At 40.9% G+C, this 24,937-nt stretch overlaps 1 protein-coding gene and 1 long non-coding RNA gene across 5 annotated transcripts in view; one reads left to right on the forward strand and one right to left on the reverse strand.

Annotated features, from left to right (window-relative positions):
- FTO (FTO alpha-ketoglutarate dependent dioxygenase) overlaps window positions 1-24,937 on the reverse strand; it is a 416,242-nt gene that overhangs the window by 74,555 nt on the left and 316,750 nt on the right. The window lies entirely within an intron of this gene.
- Window positions 1,728-15,038, forward strand: LOC145515034 (uncharacterized). Its single transcript, XR_014060639.1, has 5 exons — window positions 1,728-2,315; window positions 2,609-2,695; window positions 12,120-12,229; window positions 12,419-12,533; window positions 12,645-15,038. It is a non-coding gene; the product is annotated as an uncharacterized LOC145515034 (long non-coding RNA).

Genomic DNA, 24,937 nt, shown 5'->3' on the forward strand with positions numbered 1-24,937 from the left:
ATTGCAAAGGGAAAGAAATGTATTCGACATACAGTCAGCACCCAGGGATCTATGTACAACCAAGGTTTGATTTATTTAAGAGGGAAAAAGTGAGGGGAAGATACAAATAATCTGACAAGTCTAGTTATTTCAGCACAGACGTAAAGAATATTCTTGGGTTTGTCTGCCTCAGAACTTTCCCAAGGTTTCCCGTAAGTGGCAAGAAGTCGCTTTGTTAAAGACCCTGAAAAGCCCTTGTAGTACACTGGGGCAATGATCTACAATTAAGTGTTCTCTAGTGGGCCTCAGCATGAGAAACCCTAATGGCTCCAGAGGAGCCCTTAAAACCCACCATGTCAATGAGCTCCCCCAAGCATGGGGATTTAGAGTTATGGATTAGACCTCTTAACCCTTCTCCTCCCCTCAAAATACCTTAAAGACCCTTCTGTCCTGGGGGAGGAGCTGTTAGAGCCAGTGTCTGGCTAAGAGATCTTTGGGAAGTCACGTGTTGACATGGTTCCAGGACATCTAATGAAGACTGTGCATTCAGCTGAGACCTCCCCCTTCATGTCACTGTAGGTCAGACTGAGGGGTCAGAACCACAGCGACTCCCACCAAAATGAAGAAAAGGCCTCATAGCGGTTCTCATTTCACTTCTGGACGTGAATAGCTATGTGGTCTTGGAAAGACATCTATTTTCTTGGTGCTTTAACTTTTCTACCTATCAAGTACTAATTGACAAGTTATCTTGCAAGGGCTGGATTTAGGAATACCTTAAAAGTAGATGATCTGACTAAAGAGAACACCTGTTTTACAGCCAAAATAACAAAATGGACACATCAGTTCCTGTTCCATCAATAAGGTACTTCCTGCTATCAGTCACTTTGAGAGATATGTGAGTTCTTTCAGACCATAAGGAAAAAACTGGAATCAGCTCTGCATTTTCTGACCTCAGTGGTTACAGTAACACACAAAAATGATATTAAGTGGGTGATTCCAAGCTTTGTGTATTTAGAAAGTGTTAGCATTAGTTGCACAGCCATGTGACCGCATGGACTGTAGCCCCTCCAGGCTCCTTTATCCATGGAATTCTCCAGGTGAGAATACTGGAGTGGGTTGTCATTCCCTTCTCCAGAGGATCTTCCCGACCCAGGGATTGAACCTGGGTCTCCTGCATCGCAGGCGGATTCTTTACCATCTGAGCCACCAGGGAAGCCCATATTTAGAAAGGTGATCATATATTATTATTTTGAAAGGGACTTATTCCAATTATGTTTTGCTGGAGACTCAGTGTACTTTGTCCTCTAAGCAGCCACTAATATAATACATATATTAGACTGAGAACCTAATATATGTATAGCTACAGACATCAGCTTATTATTGGAAATTATTTCAAGCCAATTTATGTGAAAATGTGAACTATGATCATATATATATACATAAAAAAAGTACAGCTCCAGAAGAATCAGAACTGCAGTGGCTTGAAAGCAAAGCATTAACGAACTTTTTATGATCCTAAAATTACTAAAACAGCTCTGTTACCTGGTCTTATGTTCACACCATCCTATTGGTCTCAAAAGCTCAGTTCATTCCCCACCTGCGGCTATGCAGGTTCCAGGGTGAAGTACCATACATAGCACAGCATTTGGGAAACTTTGAGGATAATGACTGTAACAGAGCTGGAAATGATTATGTCCTAATAAAAGCTCCATCCTCCCAGGGTGCTCATGCCAATGGGCTATGCTGAGATGGCAAGGTGAGGTACATTTTTTTTGGAGGGGGAGAGGCCCAAATTTTCCATCACTCTTTCCTTTTTCTTATATAGTCAGGGAATTCTTTTCATTTTAGAATCATAAAGCTCTTAAACTCTCATTTTAAGATGGAAAAGCGACGGGATCTTTTATTAGAAGAGTGCTTTCTTTCCTTGTTACACAAACGTCTGCCTTCCCAGAGAGAGGAAAGCCAATATTTATTGTAAAGTCTATTTAAAAAGGTGATTTCACATATACCACCTCTTGGTAACGGGGGAAATAACCACCCTTAATTTTGTTATTTTCCGATTTGTAAATGGTTTCAGAATTTGGCCAGCACGGCTCTGCCCCCTCATAGTGTCAGGGGGCCTGTGCCAGACCTTTGACCTTCACCTTTCAGAAGTGATGCTGAGATGGCTAAATTGTGGACAGGGCAGCACAAGGCTGAAGACATTATAAGTGAGACACTTGGAAAGTTGTAAGGACCTTAAAGGCCACCGCCTATTAAAAAGTCACATAGTTTGGAGCTCACAGGACTTTGATATTTCTGACGAATGTGGAATTTTCCCTGTTCTCTGAAATGGGGTGAGTGCAAGTTTCATAAAGACAGTCTTCAACTAGACAACTGTCTGTGCTCAGTTCAATCTTTAGCCCAGATCTATTGGGTTGGCCAATAAGCTCGTTTGGGTTTTCCCACCACATCTAATGGAAACACCAGAACAAATTTTTTGGCCAACCCAGTAGATTCCTAGGTTGAGGCAACAGGTTTGGCAGGAGGTACAGGGTTTTTCTGCCCCGTTTCTCCTCACTCTTCAAATCTAAGGGTGTCACCCCAGAGATTTCCCGGCCCCACAGCCTCAACTTCATTGCTCCATTAGACAGAAAGCAGCCAATTCTTCAAGGATTACAGAGGCTAAGTCACATCACTAGAAGAGCACTTGTTCTTCAGAGACTATAGAATCTTGGTAAGCTGCTAAAAAAAGGCAGTTGGGAATTGACAGGTCATTGGTCAATTTGTCAGTTTCTGAGAACCAAGGTGATATGAGTTTTAACCTAAATAGCAACAAAGAGGGAAAATCTGGCTGTCCACTGGTGGAAGCATCACCAAGCTCTTAATCACAAGCCCCTGTAAGAAGACAGTTTAAGGTGATTACTAACAACGCAATAAAATATCCAAATCATGAAAACATTTGGCAATCTGTTTTCTTTCAATTACTGGCTTTGTACTTTAAGTATTCTTATAGCTCAGGTTGCTGAGTTGACATGAAGATTAAAATAATTCTTTGTAGGACAATTTCATAATTTTCTCAACCAGGAGAATGTCAAGGCAGTGCTTCTTTCTTTGCATTGTAGGTCTTATCAATAGCTATTCACATGGCTGTATCCTTAAAACTTCTCCCTGTGCTTAAGGTAAGTGTTGGCGTCCACAACTCTCTCCCTCTAAATGTCTGTTTACTGCTAGGTTTGAAATTGAGAATCACCCTTGACTCTGTCCTCTTCTTCATCTCTGTAAATAATTGGTTATAAAATTCTCTCACCTCGGAAGTCCTTTGAAATTCATATTTCTCTTCTGTATCACCGCTCTGCGGAGTACATGTCCACATCATGTTATTTCAAGAATCCTGCTTTCCTCTAAATACATCCCTTTAAATAAGAACAACTCAAATCCATTGTACACTGCCACCAAACTAATCTTTCTAAAATATTAATATCATGAGCATCATGTCACACTCAGCACCGGAAACCTCTGATGACTTCTCAGAACTCAGCCGTCTCTTAATATCTACTATGTACTTGGTCTAAGTTTCTGAAACTATTTTAGCCAGGAAGCCCAACACACCAAACCTGGTTTATACTAGGTTCTCTTGACCCTCCTAATGAATTCTACCTAATAGGAATGACCTCTCTTCACCCGCCTACATCTAACCCAACTTGAAAGCCAACTATTCCCCCAAAGTCTGATCAACATGGCTTGAAATGAACCCATCAGTGAACTTGGATCCTGCTAATGAAATGACTAGATTCTGGGTCTGTGAGCCCCACTGGCATCTTCTCAGAGGTCTGTGAGTTTTATCAGAATTTTAAAACTTTTTGCCTTTGCGGGCTAAGTTGCTTCAATCGTGTGACCCTCTTTGTGACCCTATGACCTATAGGGTTCCTATGGACACCAGGCTCCTCTATCCATGGGATTTTCCAGGCAAGAATACTGGTGTGGGTTGCCGTGCCCTTCTCCAGGGGATCTTCCTGACCCAGGGATCGAACCTATTGGTAGGCGAGTTCTTTACCACTAGGTTCAGTGATAATCTAAAATAATTATTTTATCAGTTACACAGACCAGATCTCTCTTTAGTTGACATTTTGAAATTGAAAACCATCTTTATAGAGTAGTACTTAATATTTTGGAGATTTAGAACTGGTATCTATGAGCTCTGACTATTAGAAGGATCTAAGAATACATTTCTTCTAAGAGAAATCTGTAAATGCCTTTGACAATCATGTGTTGTCATGTGACATATCTTCCCTAGTGTGATCTTGAACTGCTATTTGAGTTTTTTGTTGTTGTTCAGTTGCTCAGTCGTGTCTGACTCTTTGCGACCCCATGGACTGCAGCACAGCAGGCTTCCCTGTCCTTCACCATCTCCCAGAGTTTGCTCAAACTCATGTCCATTGAGTCCATGATGCCATCCAACCATCTCATCCTCTGTCAACCCCCTTCTCTTCCTGCCTTCAACCTTTTCCAGCATCAGGGTCCTTCATGTTTCTGTCTTATCTTCCCAAATAGATGACAAACTCTCTGGGGACAGGGATTATGTCTTAGTCTTCTTTGGGTTTCGGATGCACCAAATCTAATCTTGCAAAGAGCAAGTGCTTGGTCAAAATTGGTTGTTCTGGTTTTGACTATGAAGGGTTGATCTGGTCAATGGATTCCCTGATGGATTACCCTCTGATCCATCCACACTGGATGCTAGAGGTGAATAAGACAATGAGGACAGTTTCACCAGCTATCCAACTGAAAATTATGGAAAGGAAGTACTCAAGCTGTCCAAATGTGAGTACTTATCTGCACGAGGGCTGCATTATTTGAAAACATTTCCTGTCTAATCACAGGGCTTCTGGATGAAGCTTTTTCTACAACAAAGGCTTTCATTATTCCTTTCTTCTAAAAAGACAACAAAAATCAAGACCATTTTGAAGCATTTCTTTCTCATACCTGGTGAGAGGTACTAGAATTTTTTAAAAAGGTGGTGAACCTGAGTTATTAGAGTTTCTGGTAAATCCTTAATCTATGCTAATTGCACGCTACTCTACAGAGAATCCTAGAAGTACCGTCCATCTCCCACATGAACAGGGTGGTCCTGCGTGTCATCCCAAAGACTTCATTAGTAGCAAAATGAAGCCAAGAGATGTCAAGGAGACAGGATTAAAAGGAGCGAAGAACCTCAAAATGGGATTTTCCCACTTGAGGACTGAGAGAGGAGTGGAAAATTAATTGGCTCCTCCCATACACAGTGCATCATTGATTACCTGAAATCTTTTCTCATGCAAGTATGTAGATATTTATGGATTTAGAGTGTACTTTATCGTGTTAGTTAAGGACTCGGGCAGCAATCGACAAGCAGAGGCTAGCACAAATGAAGCCACGGACTAATTTACTAGAAGAAAGAATATTCTTTAACCAGTGCCTTTCCCATTGTTGTCACCTGCAGACAGGAATGGGATCAACCAGGGAGGACCAGGACACAAGACAGCTGATGGGATCTGACCTCATCCTGTGGTCCAGTGAATGTCATTCACTAGAGAAAGAGACTTGTGTGGTTTCATGAAGAGAAAAAGATCAAAGTTGAAAATCGGTTGGATTTTACAAACCAGTAACAGATAAATATATAAGTAAATTTGGACACATATTACTTCGTCAAAGATCATTCCAAAGAATGTGCGAGGACTAGGGAAGAAAGTAGGCAATTACAGGAACCAATGATGAACTTCTTGCAAAATAGCCTGCCCTATGCCTCCCATCTCAACTAACAAAAGGGGACAGGGAAGGTAGTTTTAGGAAGAAAATAACTAAGTCAGGGCAAGTGAAGGAGCTTCTCTTCCTCTGGGAACTGTTCTTTGCTCAAGTGTTACTGTTTATTCAGCATGAAAGTTAATTAACACACAGCACACTGCTGCCTGGAACACCTTACGTAACTACGTAATTATGTGTGTGCTTAGTCGTTCAGTCATGTCTGACTCGTTGCGACACCAAAGACTGCAGCTCGCCTGACTCCTCTGTCCATGAGGATTCTCCAGGCAAGAATACTCAAGTGGGTTGCCATACCTTCCTCCAGGGGTTCTTCCCAACCCAGGGATCAAACCCAGATCTCCCGCATTGCAGGCAGATTCTTTACCATCTGACCCACCAGGGAAGCCCAAGAATTCTGGAGTGGGTAGCCTGTCCCTTCTCCAGTGGATCTTTCCAATCCAGGAATCGAGCCCAGGTCTCCTGCATTGCAGGTGGATTTTTTACTAGCTGAGCTACCAGGGAAGCAACTACATAATTATACCTGGAGTCTAATTAGGTAATGCTCCACACTTCCTTGTCTCAATCATCTCTCAAAGTATGACTAGTGTTTATTTAGGAAGCCCTGTGACATACCTGTGAAATTGAAAAGTTGGATACATGTTGGACACACTAACAGCATAAATGAGCTTTCCCACATGCCTTTCATGTAGAAACTGAAACCTTGACACTTTTCTTCCTGGATGCCTTTAGATTTTCTTCTGGTGTTCCATAGATTCCAGAACAGCATGTCAGGAGAATTCCATTTTATTCAGGCCATCACTCACTGGTATTTGTACTGTTATTTATTTAACTTTCATAGGATGAATTAACATTGTTAATATTAACTCAGTGTTGATGGAATTCTGGGAAATTATAATTTTTTTCCCTTAGACTTTTCTGGAATTTTCCGAACACTTTACAAGGAAATATCTTTATATTTATCTTTATAAAGATATATACACCTATATAAATATATGTACTTATGTATAGATGATGCTGTTAAAGTGCTGCACTCAACATGGGAGCAAATTTGGAAAACTCAGCAGTGCCCACAGGACTGTAAAAAGGCAGGTTTTCATTCCAGTTCCAAAAAAGGACAATACCAAAGAATGTTCAATTGTGCTACACAATTGTGCTCATTTCTCATGCCAGTAAGGTAAAGCTCAAAATCCTCCAAGCCAGGCTTCAACAGTACGTGAACCAAGTAATTGAACCCTGGTCTCCTGCGTTGCAGGCGGATTCTTTACTAGCTGAGCTACCAGGGAAGCATTCAGAAGTACAAGCTGGATTTGGAAAAGGCAGAGGGACCAGAGATCAAATTGCCAACATCTGTTGGATCATAGAAAAGGCAAAAGAATTCCAGAAAAACATTTACTTCTGCTTCACTGACTATGCTAAAGCCTTTGACTGTGAATTACAATCAGCTGTGGAAAATTCTAAAAGAGATGGGAATATCAGACCACCTTACCTGCCTCCTGAGAAACCTGTTTGCAGGTAAAGAAGCAAGAGTTAGGACTGGACAGGAACAACAGACTAGTTCAAACTTGGGAAAGGAGTACATCAAGACTGTATATTTTCACCCTGCTTATTTAACTTATATGCAGAGTACATCATGTGAAATGCTAGAGTGGATGAATCACAAGCTAGACTCAAGATCAACAGGAGAAATATCAATAACCTCAGATATGCAGATGACACCAGCCTTATGGCAGAAAGCGAAGAGGAACTAAACAGCCTCTTAATGAAGGTGAAAGAGGAGAGTGAAAAAGCTTGCTTAAAACTCAACATTCAAAAAACCAGGATCATGGTATCCAGTACCATCACTTTATAGCAAATAGGAGAAAAAGGAAACAGTGGCAGATTTTATTTTCTTGGGCTCCAAAATCACTGTGACTACATGGTAACTGCAGCCCTGAAATTAAGACACTTACTCCTTGGAAGAAAAGCTATGACAAACCTAGACAGTAAATTAAAAAGCAGAGACATCACTTTGCGACAAAGGTCCATCTAGTCAAAGCAATGGTTTTTCCAGTAGTCATGTACGGATGTGAGAGTTGGCCCATAAAGCAGGCTGAGCACCGAAAAATTGATGCTTTCCAACTGTGGTGCTGGAAGAAGACTCTTGAGAATCCCCTGGACAGCAAGGAGATCAGGTGGCCAAAGTATTGGAGCTTCAGCTTCAGTAATATACACAGGGTTAACTTACTACTTTGGGATTTTATTTCAGAACTTAAAATATTGTGTACAACAAAAGCTTTCATTTACACTATCAAATTTAAAAAAAAATGTACAAGCTATGGTATAAATCGCCCCCAAGTATGTACAACTCAGTCACATAGGGTACAGATTTTAGTGACACATGATATGACAAGAGTTGTAATCAGTAAAGATTAACAACAGATTCAGTTCAGTCACTCAGTCGTGTCTGACTCTTTGTGACCCCATGGACTGCAGCACACCAGGCTTCCCTGTCCATCACCAACTCCCGGAGCTTACTCAAACTCACGTGCATCGAGCTGGTGATGCCATCCAACCATCTCATCCTCTGTCGTCCCCTTCTCCTCCTGCCCTCAATCTTTCCCAGCATCAGGGTCTTTTCCAATGTGTCAGTTCTTCGCATCAGGTGGCCAAAGCATTGGAGTTTCAGCTTTAGCATCAGTCCTTCTAATGAATATTCAGGACTGATTTTCTGTAGGATTGACTGGTTGGATCTCCTTGCAGTCCAAGGAACTCTCAAGAGTCTTCTCCAACACCACAGTTCAAAAGCATCAATTCCTCCATGCTCAGATTTCTTTATAGTCCAACTCTCATATCCAGACATGACTACTGGAAAAACCATAGCTTTGACTAGACGGACCTTTGTTGGCAAAGTAATGTCTCTGCTTTTTAATATGCTGTCTGGGTTGGTCATAGCTTTTCTTCCAAGGAGCAAGCATCTTTTAATTTCAAGGCTGCAGTCACCATCTGCAGTGATTTTGGAGCCCCAAAATATAAAGTCTGCCACTATTTCCCCTCTCTTCCCCATCTATTTGCCATGAAGTGGTGGGACCAGATGCCATGATCTTAGTTTTCTGAATGTTGAGTTTTAAGCCAACTTTTTCACTCTCCTCTTTCACTTTCATCAAGAGGCTCTTTAGTTCTTTGCTTTCTGCCACAAGGGTGGTGTTATCTGCATATCTGAGGTTATTGATATTTCTCCCAGCAATCTTGATTCCTGCTTGTGCTTCATCCAGCCCAGCATTTCGCATGATATACTCTGCATATAAGTTAAATAAGCAGGGTGAAAATATACAGCCTTGACGTACTCCTTTCCTGATTTGGAACCAGTCTGTTGTTCCATGTCCAGTTCTAACTGTTGCTTCTTGACCCATGCAGATTTCTCAGGAGGCAGGTCAGGTGGTCTGGTATTCCCATCTCTTTAAGAATTTTCCACAGTTTGTTATGATCCACACAGTCAGAGACTTTGGCGTAGTCAATAAAGCAGAAGTAGATGTTTTTCTGGAACTCTCTTGCTTTTTTGATGATCCAATGGATGTTGGCAGTTTGATCTCTGGTCCCTCTACCTTTTCTAAATCCAGCTTGAACATTTGGAAGTTCACAGTTCACATATTGTTGAAGCTTGGCTTGGAGAATTTTGAGCACGACTTTGCTAGCATGTGAGATGAGTGCAATTGTGTAGTAGTTTGAACATTCTTTGGCATTGCCTTTCTTTGGGATTGGAATGAAAACTGACCTTTTCCAGTCCTGTGGCCACTGCTGAGTTTTCCAAATTTGCTGACATATTGTGTGCAACACTTTCTCAGCATCATCTTTCAGGATTTGAACAACAGATTATGTTTTTCTCTGACTATCATTTCTAAGTGATACCATAAATTACCCTGAAGATTTGTCACTTGGGCTTGGCACACCTTTGTTATCAGGTGAAAATGACAAAGGTAAAGCCATGTTCCTGAAACTCTTGATGCCACAAACAAGAAGTTCACAGGAGCTGAATACCACCTAAGGTATTCTGAAAATTGGTGAGAGGGGAAGAAGGATGGGGGGGGAGGTGAGAAGCAGAAGTTAATTATCTGCAATGCCTGGGTCCACTGCTTAGGCTCAGCCACACTACCTAAATGGTGGGCCAAGCCAAAGGGATCGGAAACAAGTCTAGTATTGCCAAGTTCACTCTGCCCGAAGCGACTGTCAACTAATGATAGATTAGACAAATCTGATTGCTCTATCAAAACATTCATCTCAAATCTTGATTAGTAAGTCCATTGAATTATGATTAATTCACAATGGTGCTGCTGACAGATAAGATACTTTATCTGACAATGTGTACTAGTTGCTTTGCCTGAAGCAAAAGAAAAAGCAACACAAAACAAAACATAAAGTCCTGAGGTTGCTAGGAAAATAAACAGTATCAAGTACAGAACATTAAGAAGGATAATGAGGCCACTTGCACCTTTTAATTTACTAAAGAGCTTGTTTGTGAGAACCTAGCCCTGATAACAAAACAAGAGGGATTAAGGGAAAGACATATACTGGGAACAATAAATTGCAAACAAGAGAACCCCAGGGCGCCCTCTTGCCTTTTGAGCAAGGAATGTGTAAGAGCTGGGTACCTGGGGTTGCTGGAGGAGGTGTCACCCTCAGTTTGGTAACATCCCAGTTATTCAAGGACCCTATAGTCAAAGCTACGGTTTTTCCAGTAATCATGTATGGATGTGAGAGTTGGATCATAAAGAAGGCTGAGTGCCAAAGAATTGATGCTTTCAAACTGCGGTGCTAGAGAAGACTCGTGAGAGTCCCTTGGACAGCACGGAGATCAAACCAGGCAATCCTAAAGGAAATCAACTCTGAATATTCATCAGAAGAACTGATGCTGAAACTGAAGCTCTAATACTTTGGCCCCCTGATGTGAAGAGACAACTCATTGGAAAAGACCCTGATGCTGGGAAAGATTGAGGGCAGGAGAAGAAGGGGGTGACAGAGCATGAGATGGGTGGATGGCATCATGGACTCAATGGACATGAGTTTGAGTAAACTCATGTGAAGGACAGGGAAGCCTGGTGTGCTGCAGTCCATGGGGTCCATGGGATCACAAAGAGTTGGACACAACTTAGCAACTGAACAACAGTTCCTCAGGCCAGAGCCAGAGCAGAACTGGCTTTCCTTTTTCAATGTTATCATCCAATCATTCTTGTCTCTGGGATTAAGTCGTCGGCACATAGAAATATTCAGCAGATCTAAACTCCTGGGATCGTCAGAAGGTGGTTGTTAATTTTTGTTACTGTTAGGGATTGAAATGATGAAGAGCAGGGAAAGGACTAATACTTTTGTTCTTCGTTTTCTTAAGAAAAGGGATTACAACGCGTCTTTTAAAATATTTTTCTTTCTTTTCCTTTTGGCTTTGTTGGAGGCAAGAAAACCTTCAATATGATATATGTGAAAGTCTGAGTTTAGTACTTAAAGACTAAATGACCCCAGGAAAACTACCACAGCATCTCTCATCCCCTTATCAAGCCAGTTCATCCCAAGTCCAAACCTAAGCATTATCAATCAGCCTCTGTCCATTTCAGGGCTTTGTCGATTCCCCAAATTTGGCTGCAGTTGTTGGGGGAAGGGAGGTACACAGTGAGAGGATGCTAAGTACTCAAAATCTCATGTAATTTTAGACGGTATCATTATCTTATCCCGACCTTATGATTTTTTCCAAAAGCCTAACGTCCTATAATCACGTTTCTCTTTAGCTAGTATTAACCTTTCGGTGACTTCTCCCTTTTCTCTCTCTCTCATAACTATTCTCTGTTAATCAATTGTGCACTGCAGATGGGGGTCAAGGAAACCTACTTCCTCCTTTGATAGCCTCCAATGTTTCTACTCTTGGGGATAAAAGTGCTTTAAATGGAGTTATATTCTAGGAAAATCAATATATGATTACTGCAAAGATTTGTATTGATTGTCCTGTTGCATTGCAAAAAGGCTAAAGAAAAATGGCAGGGCACATTTGCCTTCAATTTCTACTCCACAGAGTTTGTTGTGAATGTTTGGGGCAAGAGGAAAATGTTGGGACTTTATTTGATGACCTAAAGTTTTCATCATTCAATCCACTTCCTTCTCTCTCTACCTGAGAAAACGCTTCATTATGACTCTCCTGGCTTCTCGTCTATAATAGTGGTGACATCAGGGACTCCTAAGAGAGAGCTGAAGAGTATCTACTCCCCACAAGGGGACTGTATCCAAAATTGCTGGCTCCCTTCCTGCATTCATCCTCCTTTTCGCCCTCCCTTACTGAAACCTGCTTTTGTTGGGAGCCACATGGTACTCAGCTGAAAAATATTTGTTTCCTTTATCGACAGATGTGACGAAGTTTTGACTAGTGGAATCTAGAGGGAGATTGTTGTGTGCTAGGAGGAGAAGGGGATGACAGAGGACGAGATGGTTGGATGGCTTCACCAACTCAATGGACGTAAGTTTGAGCAAGCTCCGGGAGATGGTGAAGGACAGGGAAGCCTGCTGTGCTGCAGTCCATGGGGTCACAAAGAGTCGGACATGACTGAGTGACTGAACAACAACTAAGTCGCTTCAGTCGTGTCCACTTCTTTGAGACCCTATGGACTATAGCCCACCAGGCTCCTCCATCCATGTTCTTTTCCAGGCAAGAATACTGGAATGGGTTATCGTGCCCTCTTCCAGGGGATCGTCTCAACCCAAGGATGGAACCTGAGTCTCTTAACATCTCCTGCATTGGTAGGCAGGTTCTTTGCCACTAGGTAAGGGCTCCCAGGGAAGTTCCTTAAAAGGGGGAGTGAGTAGAGGGGTAATTCCATTGTCAGGCACATTTACCTTCCCCTCTTTTTTCCTTCTTCCAACCTGGAATGTAGATGAGATGTTAAGAGCTGGAGCAGTTCTATTGTGATCATGAAGTAAACCTTAAGATAGAAGCCATGTCAAAAGTCTGACAGAGCAGAAAGACTGAAGGAGCTCTGAACATTGGTAATGTTGTGAAGTTTCCATAATGGCCCTAGTCTTTGTGGATTCCTCTCACATGAAGGAAATATAAACCTCCATAAGGTTGAAGACACTGTCTTTCAGATCTGCAATATTTATAGCCAAACATGAGATATTTCTCCTACAAAATACCTGATTATGTGGGTCCTCAACGTCATAATGACTAATAAAATTGAGTTATGTTTGTCTCTAATGTCATAGGCAATAGCTAGTGGGTGGCCCAAATACTTCATGATATCCATAATCATTTAGTTGCTTTTCTAATCATTAGTGTGGAGGAATTACTATAGTAATACAATCTTAAACATTCAGTAAATATTTGTTATTTTCAGTTGTGCAGTCCCCATTTCTTTTTCTTATAACTCCTTCTAGTAACACAACTCCAATTTTCTTTTGGGAAATTGTTTCTGCTAATAGCGGGCAGTCTTAGCGGGACTGCCCTCAGGGTGCTCGGGGCTCCCCCAGCCAATAGAACCAGGCACAAGATCCAGGCTGAGACACATTACTTTTTTGTTTGTTTGTTTAAAGACTGAAAATTTGTTTCTTTCTAATTTTATTTATTTATTTTTGGCTGTGCTGGGTCTTCGCTGCTGTGCAGGCTTTTCTCTAGCTGAGGCGAGCTGGGGGGGTCTACTCTTGAGTTGCAGTCCGAGGGCTGCTCATTGAGGGGGCTTCTCTTGTTGTGGAGCACGGGCTCTAGGGCATGCAGGCTTCAGTAGTTGTGGTACCTGGGCTCAGTAGCTGTGGTATGCAGGCTTAGCTGCTCCGCGGCATGTGGGATCTTCCCAGACCAGGGATCGAACCCATGTCTCCTGCATTGGCAGGCAGATTCTTTACCACTGAGCCACCAGGGAAGCCCTGGGCCCCATCAGATTTTGATTCTTGAGTGGAGCAGAGCTTATTCCCTCCTGATGAGGGTAAACACTTCCCTGCTGCCTAGATCCTAGAAACGACATTGTTTCCTCCCCCATCTGAGTCATTTTTCACCGGTACTGTAAACCACCCCATAGCCTTTTATAAAAAGAACCTTTCTCTCCTGCCTTTTTTTTTTTTTTTGGACTTAAGTTAACCAGCATTTGTTTCTGTTGCTTGCCATCAAACCATTCTGACTCAGAAATTATCCTCAGAAGGGAACGATGAAGCAGCCACCTTTCTTTTGTTTAAAGGATGGTCTCAGGGAAAAGTGATTTCCAGTCTCTGCCTGGGGTGGGTAACACCCAGACGAGTCTAACCAGGGGTTCTATGGTCAGGCAGGGCAAAGTGCTCTGACTCCCTGCTTTGGAAAGCACTGTACTCAGGTCTCAGTAAGAGGCAGCAGATGCTCTGCAACAAAGTCATCCCAAGAGATAATAAGATTTGTTCCGGTTTTTCTTCGAATAAATTTGAAATCGATTTTCCAAAATTAAGGGACCCAGGAAACCCATTCTTTGTCTTACTGAAAAACCAGCAGACACCTGACGTGACTTAATGCGCAGCCCAATACCGATACACAAGTAGGAAACTTGGGTTCTCACTGAATGTAAGAATTGCAGAATGAGTGCGCCCTAACCCTACAATTTCAAGGCCCATTTAGAGAGTTCTGGCACAAGAGGCATTTTATTATTATAAATTAAGAGAGGGGGCTTCCAAAAACCTCTACTTTACGGACAGAATATTCACCCTATTAGAAGGTCTTCCTAATGGCTCATGGCCTAAGCAATTTAACTTTTACACTGAAAAAGGACAGAAGTTGCTGATTATGGATCATATGATTATGGATAAGGAGATAAATCTGCTCATTATGGATTATGACGTTTGCTTTGAAAACTGCAGCTTAAATAGAAGGTGATATTAAATTAGGAGAAAACTGTAAATTTAGTAATAATCACAGTAATATTGATAAAAGGTAACCTTTATTGAGTGCTTCCTGTCCCCAAAACTTGACACATATAAAGTAATATAATACTCATAATAATCCATGAAGTAAGCACTATTATTATCCCTTTTATTCAGATGGGGAATAATGAGATTCAGATGAGGCAGGGAGGTTAAGTTACTTGCCCAACATCATTTAGTTTGTACATGGAAGAAGCAGGATAAACCTCAGTAGTGCTCTGATAAAACTGGATATTCTTCCTACACTGCTGGTGGTAACATAACCTACCATAACTAGCCCAGGAAGCTATTTTGGTCATGTAAGGCAAAAAGCCACACACACATTTATATCTTTTACTTAACAAGTGCACTTCTAATACTATACTCCAGGTAGACAATCTAAACAAAGAAAACACCTAAAGAGATTTTTATCACAGTATTATTCATAAGAGTGAAGCTCAGTGGAAGTAACCCAACTTTCCAATAATGGGGAATGAGTAAATAAAATACACTGTTGAACCTGAATGGATTATTAGCATCATTATTAAAATGCACAACTATTAAATTATCCAGCAACACAGGAAACACTGGTATTTAAAAAAGCAGAATACAAAATTAGATGTATTCAATGATGACATCTAAATTCAACACTGTACTCATATTCACACAGTCCACAGCTGGAAATTGACTTTCAAAATGAAAATGGTTATGTTACAACAGTGAGACTGTGGCTATGTCCCCTCTTTGCTGTGCCTCCACCCCACCGAGTTCTTCTCTAACATTTTTAAAATCTCAGGAAAAATGAAAAATGACCCAGGAAAAATGCTTCAAAGAAAGAAGGAGAAAAGGCACCAAGTTTCCACTGCCCCTAGATGCTTCTGGATCTTGATTGGGAAAGTCTATCGTCACCCCTTCACTGTAGATTAACTAGAATGCTTCGAAGGAGGGGAGGCTTAGCCACGCAAGGCTCTTTATCCAGTCAAGGTAAATGAAGTTCGGCTGGTCAGGAGAGTAAATAAGATTAGTTATGGGCTCCAGGTCATCCACTCATGGAGGTCAGCGAGTGTGAGATTATTATCCTTGGTAGAAGAGCAGCAAAATAGCATTAAGGAATAAATTAATGAAAAAGGTAGAAGATTATTTGAACTAAAGCCCTAATCAGTTTAGAGATTTCACTCAACTGCTCTACCGGCCATCAGTCAAGCTCACAAAACAAATATGCTTGTTCTCTTAAGTAATTCCAGGAGATCTCCCTTTCTTGCTTCAAAGACATCCAATCTAAGGAAAGTCATGAATAAAGTTACGCCAGTCTGCTGTTACACCTCATACAAAATCCACCGAAGCATTAAGGTGCATGCTACTAAAATAGTAAGGCAGACTATTTATACTAGACGCATAATTGCCAGTCCTATTTGGTCTCTGATTCCAAATAGAACAGCATTCTACATCCATTCAGAAACACTGAATTCACCAATGTGCAAACTGCATATTTTATTAAATAAACACAAACTGGGAGATAATGACATACATTTGTTTTCATTACAAGGAGTAATGCAATATTTCTCTAAGGCTTACTGCATTAGCATTTCTTGCCACGTTTCAAATGCCTTTGAACTTTCTGAAAAGCTACATCTGTTAGCTCCCGTGTATACAGCCGAAAGTTACCAAGTGAATTAAGTTTTAATATAAATTGCTTTGTTCACTATTAAGATTGATGTCAGACACACTGTACTGTAAGTTGCAAACTGCAATTACAATTCGTTGCAATTATCTGTGGTTGTTAATAGCACAAGATAGCATGTCACTTTCTACCGAGTGTATAATTCATCATTTGTGTGTTTTTTTCCTGGTGAACTCTTGTGGTATTCCAAATGTATAATCTTGTTGTATTTATTTCCCAGTGGTCCAACAAAATGCACAGCAAGTGCTGACTAGAACAAACTAAAAAGCACTGCTATTGACAAGCCGTCACTTGTGCGGTAATGAACATTCTGCCTTCACTTTCACCTCGACCAACCGGCAGCTTTAATTTATGATAAAGCAAAGGAGAGGCAACCTCCAGGTTTATTATACCCTCAGTGCTGTTTCAAATAAAGTAATTAGAAGGTCAAGAGACAGGTCTGGAAAGCCAAATATAAATGCAACCCTTCTGTACCGACATTGAAGAAGAAGAAAAAAAAAAAAAAGCCTGGTGTGTTCAAAGAGCATTTTATCCATCTTTCTTCTCCAGAGCAGGGCAAGTCAATTTTTTTTTCCCCAATACTACCGTAACCAATCAGAAACAGTGGCAACTCCATCCTTTCACTCTCTAATTTGCTCCATATGGACTACAGGCAATACACCTAAGAGATATTGTCCTTAAGAGAAAGTCATGAACTAGTCCCCGAAAACTGTTCTGAACTGTAAACTCAGGAGAGTGATTAGACACTGTATTTTATTTTTTAACAAAAAAATTCAATAGGTGAATGATGGAAAAGTTCCAGAGAAATCTGAGTAATATAACAAAAGCCCCCCTTCCAAAAAAAGAGGCTTTAACCATCTATTTAAAACCTTCTGCTTAGAATTTTTTCTTGAAAAGAAAAACATAGGAGGGGAAGGGGTTGAGTTGGAAAACAATCACCCTTTCAATATATTTTGTTATTGGCGATGGAAAAAACAACTCTAATAAACTAGCATGCTGTTTCTAAGGAAGTGTCTGTAATACCATTCTTCACTTCAAAGGCTCCTCATTTTAATACATACATTGTAGTCTGTTTGCCCTCTCTCTACCTTTTTTGTCTCCTATAGAATAATGATACCACGCTAAAAAAAAAAAGAGCTTGTGAAACCCAATGGACCTTGACCTTATATCCAGTCTACTTTCGGAGGAGTAAGTTAGAAGATTTTAAGGACCACATTCTCTCTTCTAAGCCAGCTGCCTTAAAGTATTTTCATCCACGGATCCCTTTTGTGGGAGATAAAGCCCCAGAAGGCTATGCCATTTATCCCCATTAGCCTACAGTTTCAAACCCTTCTCCTGGCCCCTAAATGAGAGGAAGCAGGCAGGGGAAGAGGAGAGAAGGGTGGGAAGGCGAAAAGAGAAGGAAGTGCCAAGGGAAGGCAGGAGAGAAGGTGAGGCCGAGAAGGAGACCAAACCAGAACTTTGAGAACTCAACCGGCTCCCTCACAGGTTAACTCTGGGAGGGCTACACAAGTCATTGTAGGTGTCATAACCTATAAAAGCTCTAACAGCAACTTGAAGGCTATCATAGTCATCTTGATCCACCTCTTTTGAGGGACTGTGGAGCATACACTCCCAAAGACTTTCTGAAACAGCATTTTGTTGTGTCATTTTTGCGTCAAATACTTTTTACCATTGTCTGTCCAAGGAGTCGGTATAATTACGCCTGATTATGTAAGTGGTGGAAATGTATGTAATCTCATAATTAGAACATGTAATTATGTTGTAAAAATCCTTAGGAAACAGTAAAATAGAAAGCACAAGAAAACAGTAGGTGGGGTTTCTTTTCCTTTTTTTTTTTTTAATCCCCACTCCCAAAAAAACAACTGATTCAATGACTCCATCATGGCATGCTAGGAAATGGGTAATTTTGGAGCCCTCATTTACCTGGGTGAAGGAGCTGGCAGCTCTGACCCAAGATCACCTTAGTATCCCTGGCGCCAAAGAGTATTTGCAAGTCATGCACTGATACAGAGTCAACATGTGTATCATACGATCCAACTGCATATGTGCTGTGTGCTAAGTTGCTTCAGTCATGTCCGACTCTTTGCAACTCTGTGGACTGTAGCCTGTCAGGCTCCTCTGTCTATGGGATTCTCCAGGCAAGACCAGAGTGGATTGCCATACAAAATGCAAAATAGTACTGAATTTCTGAGGCATACGGTGTCTAGGTGGGTTTCTTCACTTCCCTGGTGGCTCAGTGATAAAGAATCTGCCTGCCAGCTCAGGAGATGCGAGTTCAATCCGTGGGTCAGGAAGATCCCTTGGAGAAGGAAATGGCAACCCACTCCAGTATTCTTACCTGGGAAATCCCATGGACAGGGAAGCCTGGTGGGCTACAATCAATGGGGTCGCGAAAGAGTCAGACACAACTGAGTGACTAAACAACAACTGGTTTCTTCAACCTGGAGACGTGTGGATTTTTTTTTTTTCTGTTGTAGCTTTAAACAATGTTTTTCGTATTTATTTTACCCTAAATTATAATGTTCCTAAATAATCTGTGCCACTAGTGAGGAAATATGTGTAGAAATAAAGTAGATTCTTTTCAAAATACTCTTTGAGGCAGGAATTTCAGCCATTCCTACAAGGAGAGCAAAAGTATGTGACTGACGTGAATTCCTCAATCCCCCTCTTTTTTCCTGGTCTTTTCCTGGAGGTGCTAATGAGGACTGAAATGCTGTGCAGTAGAATCAGATGCACAGAGCCCGGGTGATTCAGACTGGACAGTGAGGCTTGTTTCATCAGGCTGTAAACCTTCAATCTCAGCAGCAGCCCTGACCATAGCATTACTAGGTGTCAAATCTCTACCAAACAGAAAATCCTCCAATTTCTACTTCTTCCCCCTAAGGAGACCCTCAGCACTGAAGGTGTATAAAAATAGAGGAGTTCCTGGTTTCCATCTTAGGGGCCCAGCACTGAAGTCAGTTTTTAGAAAAATGTAAAGGCAATAACAGAGAGTGATCAGCGTATGTGAGGACCTTACAAGTGTCTGCCCAGAACGGGCCAAACCCAAGTGCTTGCATATATTTTGCATATATTCATTAGATGCATGAACTGTTACTAAAGAATTTTAAATGGTTCTGAGAGTGTGCCAGAGACTGAAGAAAGAAAAGCATGGTGACTGCGGGAGGCACTGTTGGTTACCTCCACAGCAATCATTTCCTTCTTGTGCCTTGCTAACAGAACCTCTATTTTATTCAGGTGTTCAATATTCAGAGGAAATGGACTCCAGTGCTGGCTCAGGAGGAAGTCTTGGTTAATAAAGCCAATAATGGTGTTTCCACTTCCCTTGCCAGTTGTTGGTTTAGTAGGAGACATCTGACCCAGACCTGGGCAATGAGACCAGAAGGAAGGTCAACTGGGAGTTCTTGTGAAGGATTTTCTCACTCTAGAGAAGGAGACACTACAAGAATTGATCTGTTTCCATTGTTGCTGCTTCTGCATCTGGATGTGATGCCTGGAGCAGCTGCAGCCATTTGAAGCACGAAGGAAGCCTGCATAAGGGTAAAGGTTACAATGGCAGAGCTTAAAAGAGAGGAACCCAGGTATTCAGTGACATCATGGGACCTATGATCATATCAACCTACAGCTGTCCTACTTCTGAACTTCCTGTAATGTGAGATAATAATAGACCTTGTTTAAGCCAACTTGAGTCAGAGCACAATTTGATACTGTATCCATTTGTCCATTAAGGAAACTAGCATTTATACTTTAAGCTTAGCTACAAGCATTAACAACACATCTGAATTTAAATCTCATTTACTAAAACTCAACTGGTATCTGCATATATTACTGGTGGGGTTTGTTTTCTTTTTAATTGGTATAATCCTTTTGGAAAGCAGTTTGTCAATATATATCAAGAGTCATAAAGAAGCTTATAAATTTTGATTCAGTATTTCATTTTGGGCAATTTACCTCAAGGAAATAATCTAAAACATGGAGACATATTTTTAATAGAGTATTATGCATCCATTAAAAATAATGATTAAAACTGTTAGTAAAGTGAAAAATATTTATAAGAGGAAAAGAAAAGATTATAATAATAATAACACTAAATCAAGAACAACAAAGCTCAACGTGTACATAGGTTTACGAGCTCGAAATAAAACCTATAGAAATGGTCAGAGAGTTGGTGTCATGGTAGGAGATTAGAGATGAGTTACTTTTTCCTGTTCTTTCATTTCCAAATTCCCTAAATACAAAAAATATATATATTTGAAATTTCTACCCTGTATTATTCAGCTGCTTAATACAATTTGTGGGGAACGCTGATTGAAAACATCTGAAAGGGAGATTGGGCTAGCCTGGGGAAAAGACTTGAGGCAGATGCAGAAAGCTCATTAGCCCCAGGATTTCTTCACAACTACTTGGATTTTTCTCCTTTAAATTCTGGCTTCCTTTTTCTTCCTTCCTTCCCTTTTTTTTTTTTTAGAGATGATTATTTCATTGGGTAACAAGAATAGTTAAGAAGTATGGGACAGTGAGCTAACACATCATCAAGCCCATTGGGGGAAAATTCCTATTTCTAAATAAGAGAAAAAAAATTCCAACTGCTTTGATTCGAGTGTTCTGCTTCAGAATAAGTTTGCCCAGAAGTGCAAAAGGATAGAAGGTGGGAACTGGGAGGCATTAGGGCATTTTTAAAAAAACAATAAAAAGCAGGGACATAGATGCTTCTTCTAGTTCTAAGCCAACAACAACACTATTGACAGACTCCCAAAGATGCTCATGATATTCCACATAATTAAGAGGGATTGTTGGCATCAAAGGGACCAGAAATGTCCTGTAGATTAACTGCTGACTTCATTGCTAATGACTGCCCAATTTCTTTAGACTAATTGGTGCAATCTACATTTTTGCAGCAAAGATGAAGTATCAACTTGATTTGGTGTCGATAAAAAATTGATGGATGCTTCTGACTGCTACTTCTCAACAATACACGGATTATTACTACCATAATTATCATAAATGACAAAACATGGGCAAGTGGTGATTACAAGTCTAATTCTATCTTGAGGTTTTAATGGCATAAACCACTCAGGCTTTACACTCATGATTTACTGCATCATCAAAATCCCTGAAAGGATTACCCTTGGGTGAATGCCACTCATTATCTTCCCAATAACGCACTGGTTGGGCCCGACATGAAACAAATAATCGAGATGAGCTCTTGGAAAAGCCCTTTTAAAATATTTAAATCTCTAGTTTGAGAAGGAGGCAGATACCTGCCAAAATCTTTCTCTGCATGTCTGGATGTTAAGAGTTGCATTTTGCTCTGACATGTACAGAGGCCGGGAATCTCTGTGTCACACAACAACCTACCAAGCTGCGTGCCAAAGCCTGGAGATGCTGTTACCACCCTGGTTACTGCCAACCGAGCACCAGAGTGCCACTGACCAGGCAGACAGAAAATGTTATAAACCTCACATGCTCCCCACCTGATTGGGTACAAACACTAGACCTGCAGGAACTGGGGGAAGAAGACAGGGAGGAAGGCAGGGAGGAGGAGTTTGTTGCTATTTGGGGGAAATGCACAGAATACCTTGTGCTGCAATAAAAGCCATTTAGGCTGCTGCAGAGGAAGCTCCAGTACTAGAGAGACTATAGATTGGAATTGCAAGATAAGAAGCCCACGCCAGGTGGGCGACCAAAGAGTAAACACAGTGGAAGTGAGGGGGTAGTGCCAACCAGGTAAGAGATGTTCCCTGTAAAACAGGCAGCTACCATTGCTGTCAAGTGATTGTCACCAGGTGGAAGGGGACCAGTACTGTCCAATCATCTGTTCTTTTTATTTTTTAAAGGGAAGTCAAACTTGGTTTTCAAATGTTGGCAAACAAATATGAAAAAATCTACAAGTAATAAATGCCAGAGTGTGAAGAAAAGGGAACCCTCCTACACCGTGGGTGGGAATGTAAACTAGTGCAGCTGCCATTGAGAACAGTATGGATGTTCCTTAAAAAACTAAAAACAGAGCTACCATATGATCCAGCAATCCTACTCCTGCCACATAGATCTGGAGAAAAAGCTAATTTAAAAAAATACATGCACCTCAATAGTGCTGTAATAGCAGCACTATTTACAATAGACAAGACATGGAAACAACCTAAATGTCCATCTATAGATGAATAGATAAAGGAGATGTGGTTTACTTATACAATGAAATATTACTCAACCATAAAAAAAGAATGAGAGACCTCCCTGGCAGCCCAGTGGTTAAGACTTCACCTTTTAGGGCAGGGGTTTGATCCCTGGTCAGGGAGCTAAGATGCTACAGACCTCAGGGCCAAAAAGCCAAAACATAAAACAGAAGCAATATTGTAACAAATTCAATAAAGATTTGTAAAATGGTCCACATCAGAAAAAAGAAAAAAAGAATGAAATAATGCCATTTGCAGCAACATGGACAGACCTAGAAATTATCATACTAAGTGAAGTAAGTCAGAAAGAAAAAGACAAGTGTCACAATATCACTTATATGTGGAATCTTTAAAAAAGATACAAATAAATTTATATACAAAACAGACCCACTGACACAGAAAACAAATTTATGGTACCTGAAGGAGAACAGGATGCAGAGCAAACGATAAATTATGAGTTTGGGAAACATATGCACTGTGCGTGCTTGCGTACTAAGTCGCTTCAGATGAGTCTGACTCTTTGCGACTCCACGGACCGCAGCCCGCCAGGCTCCTCTGTCCATAGGATTCTCCAGGCAAGAATACTGGAGTAGGATGGAGGAAATCAGAACTGAAAGAGACACATGTACCCCAATGTTCACTGCAGCACTGTTTACAATGGCTAGGACATGGAAGCAACATAGATGTCTATTGGCAGACAAATGGATAAGGAAGTTGTGGTACATATACACAATGGAATATTACTCAGCTATAAAAAAAGAATGCATCTGAGTCAGTTCTAATGAGGCGGATGAAACTGGAGCTTATTATACAGAGTGAAGTAAGTCAGAAAAAGAAACACCAATACAGTATATTAACACATATATATGGAATTTAGAAAGATGGTAACGAGGACCCTATGTGCAAGACAGCAAGAGGCACAGATGTAAAGAACAGACTTTTGGACTATGTGGGAGAAGACAAGGGTAGGATGATTTGAGAGAATACCATTGAAACACGTATATTACCATATGTAAAATAGATGACCGGTGCAAGTTTGATGCATGAAGCAGGGCACTCAAAGCGGGTGCTCTGGGACAAGCCAGTGCTCTCTGCCCACCCCATCCCCAGAAGGATGGGAGGGGGGTTCAAGATGAGGGGACACATGTGCACCCATGGCTGATTCATGTTGATGCATGGCAAAAACCACTACAATACTGAAAGTAATTATCCTGCAATTCAAATGAATAAATTAATTAAAAAAAAAAAAAAGAATACTGGAGTGGGTTGCCATGCCCTTCTCCAGGGGATCTTCTCAACCCAGGGATCGAACCTGGGAACCACCTGGGAACCTAGCACCACCTGGGAAGCCCCCAAATATATACCACTATATATAAAATAGATAACCAATAAGGACCTACAGTATAGCACAGGGAACTATACTTCTGTAATAACAGAATAAACTATATTCTGTAATAACCTACAACAGGGGCTTCCCTGGTGGCTCAGTGGTAAAGAATCCATCTGCCAAGGCAGGAGATGAAAGAGAGGAGGCTTTGATCCCTGGGTTGGGAAGATCTCTTGGAGAAGGGAATGGGAACCCACCCCAGTGGGTTTTTCTTGCCTGGAAAATCCCACGGACAGAGGAGCCTGGAGGGCTACAGTCCATAGGATTGCAGAAGTTAGACATGACTTAGCGACTAAATAACAACAACAACAACCTATAAAGGAAAAAAATTTGAAGAAAAAAAAAATATATGCATAACTGAATCACTTTGGTGTACGCCTCACCTGAAACTACCACAAATTATATATCAACTATACTTCAATTAAAAAAATTTTTTTTATTAAAAAAGTGTTGGAAAGCAACTGCATTTTTTTTTTTTTTAACAAAACAGTTAAAAGGATGGATTTTGGGACCAGACTGTCTGGAGTTGCATGTTAGCTGTGCCAACATTTGGGATACATTACTTAATCTGAATGTCACTTCTCCTCACATGTAAATGGGGATAGTAACCACTGCCTAGTTCGTGGAGTTGTTTTGAGAATAAAATGAAGGAATAAAAGAAAGTACATAAAACAATCCTGACACATAGTAATTGCTCCAAAGCTACTCTTGTTACCTGAGGCCAGACATGGCCTCCTGGCTCTTCGTGTGTGACCTCTGCTGCAGGAAGAAATGATATATGAGGTAAGATAAAAAAAAACAGCCAAGAGCAAGCGCTCTGAGGCCGACCCTGTGAGCTGGAAGTCTGTTTTCCTTCCCTGCTGGACGCTATCACACCCTAAGTCACTGGGTGAAGTCTCAGCTTTCTTATCAGGCAAACAGGGATAACAAAGCACCTGCCCCATAGAGTCTTGTAAAGATGAAATTTAAACATCTATATAAGCATGTAGCATAGGATCTGGCATACGATAAGCAACCAAGAAATATGATTGTTATCATTATTCATGTTATATCTTAAGCTGACTTTTT

This window comes from Giraffa tippelskirchi, chromosome 7 (genome assembly GCF_054371585.1).
Source record: "Giraffa tippelskirchi isolate mGirTip1 chromosome 7, T2T-mGirTip1v1.2.pri, whole genome shotgun sequence".
Taxonomy (NCBI): Eukaryota; Metazoa; Chordata; class Mammalia; order Artiodactyla; family Giraffidae; genus Giraffa; species Giraffa tippelskirchi.